At 43.8% G+C, this 11,887-nt stretch overlaps 2 pseudogenes; both read left to right on the forward strand.

Annotated features, from left to right (window-relative positions):
* The first annotated feature begins 9,531 nt into the window (after positions 1–9,531).
* Positions 9,532–9,993, forward strand: LOC127691124 (28S ribosomal protein S17, mitochondrial-like; annotated as a pseudogene).
* A 167-nt stretch (positions 9,994–10,160) lies between these two features.
* LOC127690534 (eukaryotic translation initiation factor 1-like) lies at positions 10,161–10,501 on the forward strand (annotated as a pseudogene).
* Positions 10,502–11,887: the final 1,386 nt, after the last annotated feature.

Consider the following 11,887-nt stretch of genomic DNA (forward strand, 5'->3'; position numbering starts at 1 on the left):
CTGGATTTTCATGACTACAGCATTCAGGATTTTTTTCTTGGACAATTCTGACTATGATTCCTTGAAACGTTTGAGTAACACTAGATGAATTTCACTGGGACAAAATGCTAGCCAAAGTTTATAAAATAGCATCTGCAAAGGGAAGCAAAGATAAAAGGAGCATAACCCCAGACACTATCACCCTGCAAGGACTGCGAGGCTCTACACCACCCTGCAAGGACTGCGAGGCTGCTACAGAGCATTGGCTGAAAGGCCCAAAGCATGCAAATCCCCAGAAGAAAAACACTTCGGAGTAATTAGGGAGTAGAATGTTTATAGACAACTCAATCTCAAAGGTCCTGGGAGAATGGAGGGTAACCATAAAAACCTTCCACGGGGTCATAGCACAGCCATGTTTTTCTTAAGCATAATAACCTTATAAAATTAATATCACTGCATCTGCTCATCCTCCACAGCCACCAAACAAGATGTTTAAACTTAACTTTCCTCCCCCTGGCTCTGCTGTTTTCCTTCCTCATCTTAATGCTGGGGCCAACTAGACCGCTGACTTCTCCATTTTCCCTGTCCTTATGCTTCCTGGCACAAAAGATGGTTTGGATGGCTTTTAATCTCTATAAATATATAACCTGAAAGAATAATGATTCTAGTTTTCAGGCTCTATTCTTAAGAATATTTTTGAGTGTGAAAGAAATCTATCTCGAGTATCACTCAAATGTCCAGCAAAGGAATTTGCTGAATAAATATGGCGGCATGGCTGGCCACTGGATGGTATTCTTCAGGCATTAGGACTAATAACACGAGAGGCGATTAAAATAGCATTGGTAAAAGAAAAACTACATCATAAAAGAGCACGCACGTTTTGTCCACAGCTTTTGTTCAGACGTTTTCAGGGCTGGAAGTATGGCACAGTGGCAGAACACCGGCTAATATGTTCAGGGTGTTGGGTCCTGGGAGGCTACAGTCTCTAATCTCATCAAGGCGATTTTTTCTTTCTTAGGATCTCATTGGGTAGCCCTGATCTGCCTGGCATGATATATATCCAGGCTAAATTCAGATTCATAAAGAACTGCCCACCTCTGCTTCCTGAGCTCACCACCACAGCTAATGACAGCTAATTTGATAGAAACTGTGACCACCAGAGAGCAGACCAGGATTTCCTGCTCACAGATACAACTATAATGAGCCATCCATGGGGATTGTTTTTTGCAGAGGGCATAGTACTGTGATTATGTAAGAGGGTTTGGGTAGGTGAGATCCTGACCTTTGTGTGTGTTAAAACCTAGACAAAAAAATTTAAGCTTGCCGTGGAGGTGCTAGCCTTGTGTTATGGTGTGAATATGCTTGGTCCAGGGAGTGGCACTCTTTGGAGGTGTGGCCATCTTTGAATAGGTGTGTCACTGTGGTCATGGGCTTTAAGTCCCTCATACTAGCTGCCTGGAAGCCAGTATTCTCTTATCAGCCTTCAGATAAGATGTAGCACTCTCAGCTCCTCCTGCACCATGCCTGCCTGGATCCTGCCATGTTCCCTGCTTGATGATAATGAACTGAACTTCTGAACCTGTAAGCCAGCCCCAACTAAATGTTGTCCTTTATAAGACTTGTATTGGTCATGGTGTCTATTCACATCAGTAAAAACCTAACTAAGACACTTTGTAATCCCAGGACTCAGGAGGCTAAGACAAGATCCCAAGTTTGAGAACAATTATACCATGTAATGGGACGGTCTCAAAAAGAGACATATTTAAAAGCTGAAAAATAAGCAAACATATTAAAAAGACTGGAAGACTTGCATACATGAAAATATTTACAGGGATCAAGTCCAGAGCCCTATGCACACTAGGCAAGTGTCCTACCACTGAACTACCCATGCAGCTGCAGCAAAGTTATTTCTGTGTGGTCTAAATGAAGGTGAGTTCCTCTCTGCTGAAAAATAATAAATACTTCTGTAAAGAGGTTTTATATAGATAGCCAATGCCCGTGTCTCTTTGCATATGTGCCCATGCAACCATACCTTGCTATAGGAATCTAGAATGATGCCCAGGATTTTAACAGTTCAGCCTTTGCTAAAAGTAGAGGGTCCCTGTTATTAGAAAAATATCTTTTGGATCTTTTGGAAAGCCTTCTTTTACAATTGTAAGGACCACAGAGCTATCATCTCTGGACTTCTTGTGGTTTGTTATGGGCCAGAGTGCAGAGGAGACCAGCCCTGGCTGCACCATTAAGTTCCCATTAGCATCCATTACCATGCAGGCTTGACAATGCTTCTCTTTCCCCTCAGCCCCCTTGTGTAGTTAATACTTTCATCAAGTATTAAACACCAGGAGGCTGCCAGAGGCCCCAGTGGCCTACTTGATTTCACTTTGTGAAAGAAATCAAAGTTATGCTTATTGTAATGGAGAAACTGTACTCAGAGACCTAGAGGGAGGCCCATAAGTCCAACATGGCGGGGTTCACTTTGCTACTACTTTCTTGATGGAGTCTGGGTTTCTGAGGGCAAGCCTCTTCTGAAGAGCAATCTGAAGAACACCCCTGTCTCCACGCCTCAGGGTCCCAGCCTTCTTCCCCTGTCCCAGTCAGGATCACCAGCAGGAAGGGAGGCCACGACAGGCTCACAGAAGCACAGCTCATAGCAGACCTCTCTGACAGTTGGCAGTTTGAAGGTGGGCACTTGCTCTGTGCCCCAGAGAGCAAGGCTATTGTTATGTGGGTCAAAAGGCACTTAGAATTTCTGAGACGGCTTGCTTTTGTCTCCCACTAACAGTTTCAGAACTCAACATGAAATCAAACAGTTTTGTGTGCTGGAGCTCCACAGTACCCTAATAGAAATGTGTCTACATGAGCAAGGTGACCGCAAGGAACACACCAGTTAGTAAGAACAGTTAAGATTGGAGGCAAAAATTTGCCAGAGATCTTAAGTTTTTTTTAATTTTTAAAATTATATCTCTGTGTCAGGGTGGTTAGCACATGTACCATCCACAGGTTTATAAGATCAAAGATCAACTTGCAAAAGTCATTTCCTCTTTCATGTGAGTTCTAGGGATGCTGACCATCATGCTTGAAGCAGATACTGGGACTCTCTGAACCCTCCTGACAGCCCAGTTTTAAGAGCTTCTGTTACTCAGGACTCTTAAGAGAGGCTGGGAAGATGGCTCAGTGGGTAAAGACGCTTGCTATCAAATCTAAAGACCCCTGTCTGATCGCTGAGACCCATTTGGTAGAAGAGAATGATTTCTGACTTCCACATGCACCATGTTACCTATACACAAGCATACACACACATACACAGACACACATACACAGACACAAAATGCAGACACACGGACACACATATACATACACACACAAACACAGACACATGCATACACACATACATAGGCACACACAGGCATATACACAGACACACACACACACAAAGCACATAAAAACTCTGAGACACTCACACACACATTCAGACACACAGACACACATGCACAGACACTCACACCTACACATACAGACACACATACAGGCATACATATAAACAAACACAGACTGTACATATAGACACATATACAAACTCACAAACAGATGTGCGCACGCATGAGCATGCACATACACACACACACACTCACACAAACCTACAGACACACACATGCACAGATACACAAACAGGCATACACACACACACACACACACACAGAAAAACAGACACACACACATACACTTTTGTCTTAGGGTTTCCATTGCTGTGAAGAGACACCATGACCAAGACAACTCTTACAAGGACAACATTTAATTGGGGCCTGCCTTACAGGTTCAGAGGTTGAGTCCATTATCATCAAGGTGGGAACATGGCAACATCCAGGCAGGCATCGTGCAGGAGGAGCTGAGAGTTGTACATCTTGTTCTGAAAGCAAACAGAAGACTGTCTTCTACATAGCTAGGAGGAGGGTGTCAAAGCCCACCCCCACAGTGATAACTTCTCCTACAAGACCACACCTCCCAATAGTACCACTCCCTGGGCCAAGCATATTCAAACCACCATACACTCATACAAACACACACACACACCACTAAAAATTAGTTTAAGGGCTGAAGATGGACTATAGAGTAGTGCACTCACCTAGCCTACCATGCATGATGCACTAGGTTCAGTCCCTTGCCAAAAAACAAACGGTTACTTAATTTAAAATAGTCTAAGTCTTCGGATCCTTCCTCTTTGAAAGATGTATAACTTCATCAGAGTGTTGTTTTACAAGGCAGGTATTCTTAAGATTGAGTTTATCTTATTTTGGAGACTTTGGATGCAGGAAACACCTAAGTGAGGTGTCTTGGTCCCTTTTCAGTCATCATCTACCACAGGCTGGGTAATTTATAAACAACAGTTTATATGACTCATTGTTCTTGCAACTGGGAGGCCCAGAACAGGTCTCAGGTGTCCATGCTGGGTCTCCATGTTCTGCATAAATGGCAGAAAAACAAGGAAATGGGAGGGTAAGGAAGAGTGGGGCCCATCCCCCTAATTTCTAACCCACTCCAGTCATTAAGGACAGAGGCCTTGTGATAAAACCTTTTGGGAAAGATTAAACAGTGAGAGACAGTTGTTAAAACAACAACAACAAAAAAAAAACAACAACAACTACCTTTTAATACTGTTACAAAAGCAATTAATTTTCAGCATGAGTTAGTAGAGACATTAAAACCATAGCATGTTTAGATGGATTTGACAGAGGTTCCAGGGATACAGGTACATGCAGTTTATTGAGCTACTGCCCTTAAGAGAAAAAAAAAAAAAAAACTTGTGAGAGAAGAGTAGGACAGAGAAGAGAGAAAGCCCAGTGGTCTCAGGCAAGGCATAGCATAGGCCTTTGTCTTAGTTGTTTTTCTGTCACTGTGGTAAGACACCATGACCAAAGATGGCATATTTGGAACTTACAGTTTCAGAGGGTTAGCATCCATGACAGGGAACATGGCAGCTGGAGGCAGGCATGGCACTGTAGCTGAGAGTTCATATCTGGATCCACAAACAGCAAGAAGCAGACGGCACAATAAAAATGGTTCAATCTTTTGAAACCGCACAGTCTACCCCTCAGTGACCCCCTCCAACAAGGCCACACCTTCTAATCCTTCCCAAACAGTTTTATCACATGGGGACCAAGTACCCAAATTTATGAGCCTGTGGGAGCCATTCTCATTCAAACCACTACAACAAGGAGGTCTGAGCCTTTACTCCCAGCACTTGGGAGGCAGAGGCAAGTTGATCTCTGAGTTTGAGGCCAGCCTGGTCTATGTAATGAGTTCCACAGCCTTTTTTTTTTTTTTTTTTTTTTTTTTTTGCCGTGAGAGACAGCCTTTAAAAAATAATAACAACAACCAAAACCTAAAACCCCGCCAAACAAAATAGCTGCCACCCTAGAAAGAGCACCGAATGGAGAAGACAGTTGAAGAAAAGAAGCGTATGGAATGATATAGTTGGGTTTGATGGTCTAGTGGTACCCAAGCAGTTGTCAGAGGGGATCATGCCTGTTCTTTCCGCTGGGTGAATGTAAAGCAGGAACATCTAGAAACAAGGAAGAGATCTGGAATGGAACCATGGAGAACCTAAAGACAGGAAGCCAGCTGGGACTGCCACCCTCTAGGTTGTTCAGCTCCAGCAGAACAATACACAGTCTTTTATTTGCATACCAATTCAATCACTTATCCCAGGTTCCCTTATGAGCTTAGCCCCTTGATTCTTAGAAAAAGAAAGCAAGTACACTTTTTTTTTAACATATCAAGTCCTATGCAGTTCACTGGGCACAGCATTGGAGGTTCCCAAATGTAGACATAGAGGATATTTTTATGTGAGAAAGTTAGTTTTCTGTTTTCCAATTCCTTTAATGCCTATACCTAGCTATCCTGGAACTTGCTCTGTAGACAGAGATCTGCCTGCCTTTATAAACACAAACAATAAGCCTAGCTGGATGGTATCCCATCTTGAAATCATCTCTCCCTCACTTCCTGTTGCTCCTTTGTTTTTTGCACCATGAGCCTTGGTTTTTTCTTCCTATTCCTTTCCTTCTACTGACTAATTAGTGCAGCTGCCTCTGTTCTTTCATGTCCCTGAAGCCCTCATACAATTCATATCACATCCTTATTTTTTGCATAGTTGAGAAATCCTGTCTCTATATTCTTGAACTCATGTTTTCAGAGTTCTTTCCCACAGCCTTAAGGGCTGTCCTAAATGGCACAGTGTTACCAATTTGCTGAGGAATATTAGACACATTCTCACTTCCTGGCTCATGCTGTTTGTAATTATCATGGAGTCATTAACCTTGGCAGGGAGAGAATATTCCCTGGAACATGAAAAATATATACATTGTTATGCAAACAAGCCTTACACTACAGCAATCATCAGCACTCGTGGAGTCCACATCCCAGGCTCTGCTCCACGGGCAGGAACCATGTCCCTTTCATGTCTATGGAATAAAATTTCTCCCTTACTGTTTCAATTCAAGAGTGTGAACTTTGACCAGGAGTGACTTTATTGAGCACTTGACTTGTTTGATGCAGACTCAAAGATGAAACAAAACCAGTAAGAAATAAACCAACTGTGATTCCTCCATTTATCAGCAAAGTCATCCAAGAAAATGAAGAAGTGAACTCATGCATAGTAGAGGCAGAAGCTGCAGACAATTCTTCAATAGAAGTGGACCCACTCTAGAGTTACTAATATCCATGAACTTATGATGTAAGGCGTTCATATCCAAACCCAAATTAGAATTGTTTTAAAGCTCCTTTAAATGAGACTGAATTTTAGACCAGTCATGTTCAGAGGTATTGTACTCCAAGGGGGTTTCACACACCCAATGGAACAATGAATGACATTGCACTGAGAGTCTGACCTTAATGTTTTGAAATTGATTTCCCATAAATAGAACTGCTTCCTCTAGAGCAGCAAGCCTGTCCTGGAGTCCCCTGTCAATATCCTCCTGGATAATGAGTGCTATTGACACATTCTTGGATAATTGATCTGTATGATGTGCTGTGTGAATCTCTTTAATAAAGAATGTAGTAGATAAGGCAAAAACTAGAAAATCACACCTATTAAAGCTATGATTCCCAGTATCAAGACTACAACAAATCTTTTAGATCTCTTGAGAGCCAAAGTAGCCCTCTGCAAAGCCTTTATACCAGGGTTGGAGCCAGTAACATTAACAGGCAGTAAAATATATGGAGGCTGTCTAAGTTTAACATAAATATCTCTAGATAAAGGCCCAACACAGTTTGATAAAACACAGTCTGTGCATTTAATGTGATAAGGAATGGATTGACGGTGTGATCTCCAGGTTTCCTCTTGTTCCATGATGCAGCACAGAGAAAGGAGCTACAACACATGCCAATACAGGGGCTGAGGTTTGCCTGTTGGCACTTTGAGGGTGCACAGAGTTACCTCATGCATGGCCACAAACCTTCTAAACGAATCTGGTTGAGAAGGGCCATGTCTCCTGAGAGAATGACAACATATCTAAAACTCATAGAATGACCAAATCCATCCAGCCCAACTTAAGGGACTGGGATGATGGTCTTCTTATAATTTCTTCCTGCTGACTTGGAATGAAGAATTCCTGTTTCGGGGCCCAAAAGGAAACTGGAAAATGGTTAAGTCAAAAGAAAGCTAGCCGGCATCATTTGTTGCCCAGTCTCTATGTGTGGCCTCTGCCAGTATTTGTATGTATGCATGTGGTGCACAGACATATATTCAGGCAACCGCTTACACACATAAAATAAAAGCAAAGTCTCAAAATTTAAAACAAAAGGAACGTGTTCATCCACCGTGAGGAACATGACACTTACACAAGATGCTAACAAGAGAGAGACTGTAACAGACAAGAGGGCAGCTGGGAATGAATGCTGGTTGTGAAGGGACTCTGGGCAGCTTGAGCACGGCAAACATGACTTTGGCAGGCTTTGCCCTTCCCCCCCATACCTCCCCCCACCCCACACCCCACCTTGCTAAAAAAAAAAACCAAACAAACAAACAAAAAATTTGTTAAAAACCATTCCTAAAGCTAGCCCCCAAGGTCTAGTCTCTTATTTGGCCACTTCCTCCTCCTGATGCTGACTACCAAGGCCCAGTCATCAAAGTGTTGAAGTCCAGCAACCAAAAACCCCCTTTGCCTCATCTAATTAACATGTCCAAAAACACCTCATCCTAAGATGGGTTTTCCCTTTTAACCTTTATAAACCACCTTTTTCCTCTGGGCCATGTTTGTTTCCTTTCTATCCAGAGGCAGTCAGTCCTTTGCCCCCCTCCAGGACGGATACTACTCCTCCCTCTCCCCTGTTCCAGTCACCTTCCCCCTGGTCCTCTGTTTCCTGACTTTGTCTCTTAGACCCTGATCATTGTCTCTCTGGGGCAAATAAGTTCCCCTTGTGCTGAGAACTTGGTCTTGGGCAGATACCTGAAGAGGTAGTTTTTTTCTGTAAACCAAAAACTGCTCCTTAAAGCAAAAGCAAAAACCAGACTGGAAAGATGGCCAGAGGATAGAAGCACTTGCTACCAGGCTTGACAACCTGAGTTTCAATCTTGGAACCCACATCATAGAAGAAGCGAGCCAACTCCCACAAATTGTCCTCTGACCTTGACACACACTGAGGGGCACCCCCACAGACATATAAATTCATTTGGAAAAATAAAAATCTCAATAAAGAATTTTCAATAAAATTTTTTAGTTTCATTTATTTATTTTATGTGAGTATATTGTAGCTGTCTTCAGACACATAAGAGAGGGCATTGGATGGATCCCATTACAGATGGCTGTGAGCCACCATGTGGTTGCTGGGAATTGAGCTCAGGACCTTTGGAAGATCAGTCAGTGCTCTTAATGGCTGAGCCATCTCTCCAGCCCTGAGTTTTCAATAACTTAAGAGCAAGCAGTGTTGCCTGTGCCCTGGACTCCCAGCAAGCTCTCTGAAGACCACTGCGAGCTCCTCTAATACCCTCCATCAGTGCCCCATTGGTCCCAAGAAAGCACCTCTTCTGAACAGCAGTCCTTGATTGGCTGGCATTGTCTGCACCAGCAATCCTTCATCTCTCAGGCAGTCCTCAAATAGGTCCTCCTGCAGGAGATGCTTTATGTGGCTGCACACCCCACCACACACACACCCCTTCCTGATACAAAGCAGCCCTTACGACACTGGCCAGGTCGGTGGTGGGATACTCACAGGAGGCTGCCCATAGCAACAGGCTAGAACTCAGATGCCTAAGACTGGGACACAGTGACAAGATGTGGGCACAGAAGGAGCCTGTACAGGTTTCTTGCCACTCCCAGAGTATGCTGCCACTGACACGATGGCTGGCCCTGAGCTCTCTGTGTGTGCCCCAATCCCAAGTCTTCCCAGCTCCCCACAGCCTTGACCCCATGAGCTCTATCACAGTAAGGGGGAGAGGTGAGGAAGAGGAGCAAGGGAGGAGGTGGCAGCGGATGAAAGGACTGAGAGGAGACTTAAGATGAGGAAGCAGAAGTCTTGGTCCGAGTGGTAGACTCCAGAGGTGCTCACGGACACAAAATGTCAATAGTCCGTTCATCCCTCCATGCCAAATGGGCTGAGGAAAGGTGATTGGTAGAGCAATGATAAAAACTGCTAAAGTAAGAGCGAGCAGACTTGTTTGGGATCCCTACTTACTAAAGGACTTTAATAAGCGGAAAACCTACTTGGCTCACGATGCCCTTCAGCAGTGCAGCGTCGGGGACATGGTGCTCCACAGAGCTTTGCTTGTCTCACGATCAAAGCATGTGAAACACGACCTGGCTGTGATCATCTTCAAAGTCGGCAGAGTTATCCAGCCGGTCACAGGAAAGCCCTGTACAGGAACCACCTACGCAGAGAGCACCCTCTGTTCAGAAGCCACTCCCCTCGGCGAAACTCGGAAGACCTCAAGATCTCCTGAACCTAGGGAAGAAGGAGTCAGGGGATTTCTGTCTGTGTGTTTGCTCAATGGCTTTTATTACTGTCCAGTTTCTCCTGTGACATTAGAAGTAATAAACGAAGTTAAGAGATTAAAAAAAAAAAAGATGATGAGGATTTACCAGCCCCCTCACCCCCTCACAACCCGATGCTCCGTGGTCTCCCCCTCCCCGCCTGCCTTCTTCCTCCTTCCACACGCCATTTCCACCAAGGAAAAGGAATCATATCGTATGTCCACTCTCCAGAACCTCTATTCTTTCGACCCCTTTGCTGATGCTAACAAGCGAGATGACCTGCTTCCTGCTGGCACTGAGGATTATATCCACCTAAGAATTCAACAGAGAAACAGCAGGAAGACCCTTACAACTATCTAAGGGATCACTGATGATTACGATAAAGAGAAACTAGTGAAGGTGTTTAAGAAGAAATTAGCCTGCAATGGCACTGTAATTGGGCATCCAGAACATGGAGAAGTAATTCGCTCCAGGGTGACCAGCACAAGGACACATGCCAGTTCCTGCTAGAGATCGGACTGGCTACGGACGATCAGCTGACGGCTCATGGGTTTTAAGTGCTCTCTGAAGCTTAAGTGGGGATTTCCTTGTGATGAGTAAAATTTCCCTTCTGTCCCTTGTCACAAGTTTAAAAACCTCAGAGCTTGTATAATGTAATCATTTAGGGTCCACTTTTTTTTTTAGGATTTATTTATTTATTATATGTGAGTACTCTGTAGCTGTCTTCAGATGCACCAGAAGAGGGAGTCAAACCCCATTACAGATGGTTGTGAGCCACCATGTGGTTGCTGGGATTTGATCTCAGGACCTTCAGAAGAGCAGTCAGTGCTCTTAACCGCTGAGCCATCTCCATCTCTCCAGCCCTGGGGTCAGCTTTAAACTTGGACTAAAGTAACTCCTTCACACAAATAAACTGAAAAGAGCCATTAAAAAAAAAAAAAGAATGATCTGGACTCATACAGGAAGCTATTCTTAGAAGTTTCAAGTCTCTCTGTCTTCTTGCAAATGTGGCCCTCAGAAAACTACATTGAAGCAAGGAAATAATTGTTCCAGGTAAGAAGGCCAGGTCCTGTGAGCCCCCTGGGTGGATTATAGATGTGGTTTGGTTTACCAGTTTTCATGACATCTCAAAGGTACGCTCTTGGCACTTGATACTTTGTTATTTGATGCAAAGCATTTGTACTTAGCTAAAAAGGTTTTGCTATACATCTGGCCAACTTCTTCTCTGACCCACTGTCTCCTGTAGTCCAAACTGGCCTTAAGGTCACTCAGCAGCTGAGGATTCATCTGCCTCAACCTCCTGAGTGCTGAGATGGTGGCTGGCACCACCTTGCCCAGCCTGAATTCCCTTTATTTGCAGGGACTGACTTTCTTATAAAGTTGTAAGGAAAGCCAACTCTAGGAAAGTGCAGCCTTTTGGACGATGCCACACAGTATTGGGTGAACACAGCTGGCCTCATCCTAGTTGAGGTAGACTCCTCTTAGCCATCCAGCTGCCAGAGAGCCGGTGTTTGCTTTCATTTACGAAATCTCTTATTGACTTACACATTCTGGGTTTTTTTTTTTTCATTCACCACCTGTTTGTGGCTGCCTTTTATGACTAGCGTCAATTCCTTATTTTACACATTAATTTACATTTCACGGTGAAGGAAATTGAACTGTTCTTTTTCTTGCCCAAGAGCAGCAGATCCTGGGAGTAAATGGTGCTGTGCGATAATCCAGAGCCAACAGAATCACTAGAGAAATGAGCTCTGAAAAGACGGGCAATTACCTAAAATTAGATCAAGCCAAAACTGCAGTTAGGTAAATTCTGTTGCTAAATTGCCTCCAGCAAGCCGAGCATAGAATAGTGTTATGTTCTAGAGAAATAAACACAGACACAAAGCTTTCAGAACAGGTAAGCGTAGGAGTCCCTAATGTTTCCAAGCCTCCTAAGCCTCCTT

Source organism: Apodemus sylvaticus, chromosome 8 (genome assembly GCF_947179515.1).
Source record: "Apodemus sylvaticus chromosome 8, mApoSyl1.1, whole genome shotgun sequence".
NCBI lineage: Eukaryota > Metazoa > Chordata > Mammalia > Rodentia > Muridae > Apodemus > Apodemus sylvaticus.